This window comes from Astatotilapia calliptera, chromosome 15, assembly GCF_964374335.1.
Source record: "Astatotilapia calliptera chromosome 15, fAstCal68.1, whole genome shotgun sequence".
In the NCBI taxonomy this organism is placed as follows: domain Eukaryota; kingdom Metazoa; phylum Chordata; class Actinopteri; order Cichliformes; family Cichlidae; genus Astatotilapia; species Astatotilapia calliptera.
The window spans coordinates 9,048,917-9,057,423 of NC_137436.1; the positions used below are offsets into that span (position 1 = coordinate 9,048,917).

General features: G+C 43.1%; 1 long non-coding RNA gene across 1 annotated transcript; it reads left to right on the forward strand.

Annotated features, from left to right (window-relative positions):
• Window positions 1–3,489: 3,489 nt before the first annotated feature.
• On the forward strand, window positions 3,490–4,341 carry LOC145420462 (uncharacterized). Its single transcript, XR_013901777.1, has 3 exons — window positions 3,490–3,547; window positions 3,747–3,819; window positions 4,066–4,341. It is a non-coding gene; the product is annotated as an uncharacterized LOC145420462 (long non-coding RNA).
• The last annotated feature ends 4,166 nt before the right edge of the window (window positions 4,342–8,507 follow it).

An 8,507-nucleotide genomic window follows, 5' to 3' on the forward strand; every position in this document is an offset into this window, starting at 1 on the left:
TAATCAAACACTTTCCCCTCCAAAAGCCTCTCTCCCCTCATCTTCTTAAGGTGTATTTAAGGAATTAGAATATCCTTCATGATGGCGGAGGGGGAACAGTTTCTTGATCGCACGATGCGAAGCAGTGCAAGTTAGCATAATGAAAAGTGCCCAGTATATTTCTTTGCCTCACTTTTCTCCACTGTTCCTGTTTTCCCTGCTTGTGCTCTGTTAAGAAGGTATAGCGGGTCATCTACCAATTGGATGGTTAGTGATTCAGTCCCCGGCTCCTTTAGTCTACATGCCAAAGTACCCTTGTGCAAGATACTGACCCTCCAAATAGCCCAAAATGCATTCATTATTCAGTGTGAGTGTGTGAAGTTTAAAAAGGCAACAGCACAGAAAAAGGCACATGTGGGAACGAGGCGTGTACCGTAGTAAGAAGGCACTCAAATAGAGTCGATAAGCACTCAACCAATTTGAAGTTTTCAGTCCTTGCATTTTGGACTAATAATTTCACATGATTCATTAATTTACTTTTTGGTTCCAGCTTTTGTTAGTAAAGCTCCCCTTTCACTGTGCTTGGATTAAATTAAGACGGTACTGATGATTGATGTGCATAGTGTTTGTACTCAGGACTATACAGCCACTAAATGGCCTAAAGAGCATGAACATGGGCACCTTACACTATAATGAAATCGTTATCTCTGTATCAAGTCCATTTTTTCTGCCCGGTAACAAATTAATAAAGGCGAGAAATTTTCTATTACCGTTAAAACTTTTCAAATTACTGCTTTCATTTTCAGACTGACAGTGTCCCTCTCTAGATGATATCAAAATGAGCTGCTCAGATACAATTAGTCATAATTAGATTATCTGCAGAAAAGATTATGCTCATTTGCTAGAGAGCCAGAGCGTGATGAGATCACTTTCGAATTAACTTTTGAGTAATTGGGTCCATATTACCATAAATGCACATATAAATGCATATAAGCTTCAATATGTTGCTGTTTATTTGTTAAATGTGACGCAGAATAGCGGCAATAGAGGATGCTGTGAAACTGAGTGTGACTGTAAGAGAGAGACAGCTACGAATAATGGTTGTTCAGTGTGTCGGCAGAGGTGAAGTGCCCTGTCAGTGCCCGTGACGAGTCCTTATTCTGTGCACAACAACTGGGATGAAGCACGGCGACCGCGCTTAACACACCGCAACAGCCGCTGTCAGGCCGCCGCCAGTCAGCCTGCTGGGTCAGTGGAGTCTGTGAAATCCAAACTCAGCCAGGTTTCCCAGACAGCCGATAATTAATAATTAGATCCCAAAACAAATGATTTCTTCAGTCAGCATCCATTATTGTGGAGGGTTTGTGAGTGTTTGGACGTCAGCAGAGTGTGTCTGATCATGCATGGAGCATAATTACCATCGAGGGAAAACAACCGCTTGTTTTCATTCTGTCCACCTTCTAACCTTCAAAACCCAGAAGACAAGCACCTACAAGTATTAGCATATTTATATTATGAATCTTAATTTTCCATTAATAAAGAGGTTTAAGTGAGTCTATTTTTTTCATATGGTGGCACAGCAGTTTTTGCCCAATTTACAAATTCACATTATATTATTAGTACGTAATTAATAATTCAGTCATGAACATATCACTTTTTCCATGTTGCTGAGAAGCCTAAACTTTTTTAAAAATTTTAAATTAAATTTTTTTTAAATTCACATATATATATATATATATATATATATATATATATATATATATATATATATATATATATATATATATATATATACGTGTGTGTGTGTGTGTGTGTGTGTGTGTTATGGAATGCCCTTTAGGAAAATATTATATATATATTCCAACCAAAGTCTGAATATATAGAATGATCTTCTGAATATATAGAATGAAACTTGAATATATAGAATGATCTTCTGATCTTCTATAGAATGAAGCTTGACGTCACGGAGGCGCTTGCGCCATCTAGTGTTTTCCTTGTTTGTACCTGCGAGGAATGGCACTATGAGCAGGTCCGCACGGAATTTTGTGGCTCAAATTCTAAGGAATGAGGAGCTAATTAACACCCTGGCAAATGCATGTTCTGGCCAACCTAATATTTGTACTAGTGTACCGCATCGTACTACTGATGAAGAAATTTATTCACTTTTTCATCGTGGAAGACCAAATGCAGTGAACCTCTCCGGTCAGATAACCCCTGGTTATCCAGCTAACGTTATGGAGAATGTGCCTTCCACATCACAGGAGTGCCCCACAACAGGTCCCATCTACAATCTTAGACCTTTTACTCGAAAGGGCCCAAGGCAGAAGAGGTAAGACCAGAACTAAATGCACTGAAATTACTAGTGGAAGGTTAGTAATAGCCCGTAGGTTTCAATTGCTCGACGAAGCTAAGTAAACAAAAATATCACAAAAAAACAAACCAAAAAAACTGTGCGACAGACTGACAGCGTGTGGACGTGGAGACTAAACTGTGCACAACAGTTAATTTGTTTAATTGTGGAAACATGCGATTTCTATAATATTTCACGTCCCGTAAGCTTAATCTGCAAACATTGTGTAAAAGTAAAGCACATCAGTTGTTACAATACATAGTTGTTGGCAGTATATAATTTAATGAAACTTTTTTTAAAGCAACAAAAAGTACTCCATGAATTGAAGACATTTGTTTATGTGATTGTTAAGTTTCTCCACCCACCCATCCCACTATCTTCCATCATCTATCCATCCATTCATCCATCCATTCTCTTCCACTTATCCAATTCAGGATTCCAAGAGCCTATCCTAGCTACCATGGGGCTAGAGGGTGTTTATTAATGCAGATTAGACATGTGTACAGCATGGTGTATTTTTTTAATTTAATGTACTTCATTGATCAGAGAAGTGTGAGTATATTACATGCAGAAATGTTTAATTTGCCTTTATCCTCCATTAGGTTTCCAGCACAGCTAAGCAGGTCACATTCTGTGGCTCAGTCTTTCACCAAAGAAGTGATTCTCTTGCCAGACCATCTAACTACACATGTGCCAAGGCGTAACAAAAAAGCTTGGCTTTTTGAAAATGGACATATAAAATCTGCACTGGAGTTTAGCTGTGACTGGGACTCAGACAAAGTAATGCAGGCAATAAGGACTGCCTTCCAGCCAGTTCTTGAAGGATGCAGGTAAGCATTAGATCCTTTTTTATAAAAAAAAAATAAATTTTTTGTTACTTAGATTATTATACTATTAAAGGTCAACTTTGGGTATTTCCAAAAAGGATCTGGGAGCACCGATCGGATGACTGGATTGATATCTTTTAGAGTTAACAAAAATTAAGCCTTTTAATGTATTGTATTGTATTGTAGTCTGTTAGCCTTAACAAAAATTTCATATACACTATGTTTTCTTCCTCCCCTAGGCTACAGATTTTGCTGGCATGCCACACCAAACTAGTTGAGCCATCACTCACTTCCAAACAGACTTTGAATGGAGACCTTGTGAAAAAACTGACATCAGAAGTCAATTTATGTCAGACCTGACAAGGTCATCTTATGTGAGGACAATGAATCAGTAAGTAATCCTGATCATTTCAGCAAATGTATGTATGTTCATAAAATGAGAGTGAAAAAGGCAAAGATGGATTTTAAACTCCCTTAAACATTGTCACTTGTATTATGTTTTAATACATAATACATAAACATATTACTAATATTTATTATGACATTTTGTTGTCAGTAAAATGAAATGTATTCTCTGTTTTAATTTACAGACATATTCTGATGGAGAGAGTAGCCATACAAGCAGGCAGGATTTCACAGAAACGTTGAATTCTGACAAATGCGGTAAATATTCCTATCTAAAAGTCGCTCCAAATAAACTGTAAATTAAGTTGGTTCAGTGTCTGTTACTTAGTCATCTTAGCCATTGTGTCTTTAGTTAAGTGTCAAGTCTTTGTTAAAATCATATTTAAATTTAGTTTAATATTTTGAGCAGGAAGAAATGTACCCCTAAATACATGAAAAGCAAAAGCTATATATGTGATGAGATGTTATTCAAAAGTTAAACTCCTGTTCTTTGTGTTCTCACAGTTGAAATTTCTAAAGAAGTTCCCTCAGCCATTCCCATTGTTAACGCACAGTCCATGTCTGTTGATGATGAGGTCATCTGGTGCGTTGCAACCCAAGATGTTTGTACTGTTGAATCTTCCATCTCTGCTGACACCCTCACAATGTCCACCAATCCTGCTGTCGTTGCTACTGATGAGGATGAGCCTTACTCCAGTGGAACATCTGCCTTTGTCAGTTACAACACACCTGGCTTATCAGCGGGTTCTTCTGCCAGTGTTACTGGTGACACACGTGTCTTCTCTAGTAACACCTCCAGTGTGTCCAATGGACCTACCCAGCCAAGTTTATCCAGCACATCCTACAGGTATGTGTTTTGTACATGTTTGTATCTTTTAATCTTTTGAGCTATATTGTGCAAAAGTCATGAGCCACCCCTGCTTTCTTTGTATTTTGCTGGAAAAATAGGAAAGAAGCACAGTGATTTACTGAAGTCTACAAAATTCTGTCCAGAAACAGACATGGAAGCGCATTATATTAGAGTATTATATTAGAGTATATATATCTAATATATATATATATATATATATATATATTAGACATGGGTTGCATCCTTCTCCCATATGCTCTTCCGGTATTGCTCCGTCTCCAGCCTTGGTGGTGCTGTTCTCTTATTGTTCCCTTGCCACTGAGAGTACACCTTTGCTGGTTCTGTGGAGAACAGCTGGTTTATTCTCCTGCCTTCGATCTCTCTGGTGTACCTCCTCAAGCGGCTGGCCAAGGCTGTGAGTCTTTGCTTGGCAGTTTCCAAGGCCTCAGGTATGGACAGCTTGCTGTATTTCTTAGGCACCTTATTTGTCGCACCTTTCTGCAACTCTGTTAGTTGGCTAACCTCCCTCCGTGCTACTTTGATCTTGCCCTCTAGCCTCCTTCTCCATGGAGGGTACTGCCCCTTGTCGCTGTTCAACTTGTAGCCAAGCATCTCACTGATCACTGCTGCCGTATTGTAGATCAGCTTGTTAGTGTCGGTAATCGTGGTTGTAGGTATTGCCCGTAGTGCTGCATTAATTAAGTGCAGTTAATTAACTGCATTAATTAAGTGCAGTTAATATATACATATATATACATATATACATATATATATATATATATAAACCAGCTGTTCTCCACAGAACCAGCAAAGGTGTACTCTCAGTGGCAAGGGAACAATAAGAGAACAGCACCACCAAGGCTGGAGACGGAGCAATACTGGAAGAGCATATGGGAGAAGGATGCAACCCATAACGGCAATGCTCAGTGGCTAGAGGATCTGAGGGCAGACCACAGCGACCTCCCTGAACAGGGTCCAGTAACCATCACAGTGGCAGATATCCAAGAAAGGGTCTCCAGTATGAAGAGTTGGACAGCACCAGGGCCCGACATGGTTCACGCCTACTGGCTGAAGAAGCTGACTGCACTCCACGAGCGTCTGGCAGCACAAATGAACCAGCTGCTAGTTAACGAGAGACACCCGGAATGGCTAACTGAAGGCCGGACGGTCCTGATCCCCAAGGACCCCAAGAAGGGACCGGTCCCCTCCAACTACCGACCAATAACCTGCCTCAGTACTACATGGAAGCTCCTGTCAGGCATCATATCGGCTAAGATGAACAGGCACATGGGTCAATACATGAGCGGGACACAGAAAGGAATTGGCAAGAATACCAGAGGCGCAAAACACCAGCTACTGGTAGACAGAACAATCAGCCGAGACTGCAAGACCAGACTGACCAACCTGTGCACTGCCTGGATTGATTACAAGAAGGCCTATGGCTCAATGCCCCACAGCTGGATACTGGAATGCCTAGAATTGTACAAGATCAATGGGACCCTAAGAGCCTTCATCAGGAACTCAATGGGGATGTGGCGTACAACACTAGAGGCCAACTCCAAGCCCATAGCACAAGTCACCATCAAGTGCGGGATCTACCAAGGAGATGCTCTGTCCCCACTGCTGTTCTGCATAGGCCTGAACCCCCTCAGTGAGATCATTAACAAGACTGGCTACGGATACCGACTACGGAACGGAGCAGTTGTCAGCCACCTCCTGTACATGGATGACATCAAGCTGTATGCCAAGAGTGAACGAGACATCGATTCACTGATCCACACTACCAGGCTATACAGCAATGACATTGGAATGTCGTTCGGACTGGAGAAGTGTAGTCGGATGGTAACAAAGAGAGGGAAGGTAGTCAGAACTGAGGGGATTGAACTACCAGAAGGCAACATTGCAGACATAGAGGACAGTTACAAGTACTTGGGGATCCCGCAGGCGAATGGGAACCATGAAGAGGCCGCTAGAAAAGCTGCAACCACCAAGTACCTGCAGAGGGTCAGGCAAGTCCTGAGGAGTCAGCTGAATGGTAAGAACAAGATCCGGGCCATCAACACGTACGCCCTGCCCGTGATCAGGTACCCTGCTGGGGTAATAGGCTGGCCAAAGGAGGAGATAGAAGCCACTGACATAAAGACAAGAAAGCTCCTTACCATGCATGGAGGGTTTCACCCCAAGTCCAGCACCCTGAGGCTGTACGCTAAGCGGAAGGAAGGGGGCCGGGGACTGGTGAGTGTCAGCACCACAGTCCAGGATGAGACAACGAACATCCAAGAATACATTGGGAAGATGGCCCCAACTGACCGAGTGCTCAGTGAATACCTCAGGCAGCAGAAACCCAAGAAAGAGGAGGGAGACGAGGAACCATCATGGAAGGACAGGCCCCTGCACGGTATGTACCACCGGCAGATAGAGGAGGTGGCTGATATCCAGAAATCCTACCAGTGGCTGGACAAAGCTGGACTGAAAGACAGCACAGAGGCACTAATCATGGCAGCACAAGAACAAGCTCTGAGCACAAGATCCATAGAGGCTGGGGTCTATCACACCAGGCAAGACCCCAGGTGCAGGCTGTGTAAAGATGCCCCAGAGACAATCCAGCACATAACAGCAGGGTGCAAGATGCTAGCAGGCAAGGCAAGGCCATAACCAAGTGGCCGGCATAGTGTACAGGAACATCTGTGCGGAGTATAACCTGGAAGTCCCGAGGTCAAAATGGGAGATGCCCCCAAGGGTGGTGGAGAATGACCGAGCTATGATCCTGTGGGACTTCCAGATACAGACGGACAAAATGGTGGTGGCTAACCAACCGGACATAGTGGTGGTAGACAAACAGAAGAAGACGGCCGTAGTGATCGATGTAGCGGTTCCGAATGACAGCAATATCAGGAAGAAGGAACACGAGAAGCTGGAGAAATACCAAGGGCTCAGAGAAGAGCTCGAGAGGATGTGGAGGGTGAAGGTAACGGTGGTCCCCGTGGTAATCGGAGCACTAGGTGCGGTGACTCCCAAGATAGGCGAGTGGCTCCAGCAGATCCCGGGAACAACATCGGAGATCTCTGTCCAGAAGAGCGCAGTCCTGGGAACAGCTAAGATACTGCGCAGGACCCTCAAGCTCCCAGGCCTCTGGTAGAGGACCCGAGCTTGAAGGATAAACCGCCCGCAGGGGCGTGCTGGGTGTTTTTTATATATGTGTTGGGAAGGTTACTTTTAAAATGTATTCCATTACAGAATACAGAATACATGCCCCAAAATGTATTCTGTAACGTATTCCGTTACATTACTCAATGACAGTAACGTATTCTGAATACTTTGGATTACTTAATATATTATCATGCTTTTTACAACAGCGTGAATGTACTATTGCTGTGTGATTTATTACTATTACTGAAGGTCCGTGACTCCGAACTGTAGTAAAGGGACCTCTGACTAATACGGCGGGGTCCCTGTCGGCTCGTATCCGAAAACTAGCTTTACTTTGTTGTGTGGGTCAACTTTGCCTGTGAGAGACAGAGAGAGGCGTTGAAAGGCTGCTCCAACGGAACTTATTGTTTTCGGAGGAAAACACGAACACGGTGTACAGTCGAGTCTTAATAGCTTACTTACAACTGGGCTCGTCAGGCACTCTTCTTGGCTGCAGTGGTTATTATTATATTTACATGCTTCCAGCTCCCGTTTTTCCTCGATAACAACTCGTACCTTTCCACTCCCCTTTTTCTCCCTCCTCGCGCTCACAGACCCATAACGTGTATGGCAGTCCATTCTCCCTGCAGCACGAACTACACTGGCCATGATGCTACATTCTTTAGAGCTATGCTTGTAGCATTCTGCCTGTTAGCTTAGCACAACAACAACGAAAAGGCGCTCTCTCACCCAGGAAACACACAATCGCAGAGAGAGAGAGAGAGAGCGTCGCCCTGTAACCATGGCAACCGTAACGCTGCCGCCTGGAACAACAGAACGTAGCTGTCAAACAAAACCCAAACAGTCCTGACCCGCGACAAAATGAAACAGGAAAGTACCGCAGTGTAATCCATTTATTTCAACAAAGTAACTGTATTCTGAATACCACCTTTTTAAACGGTAACTG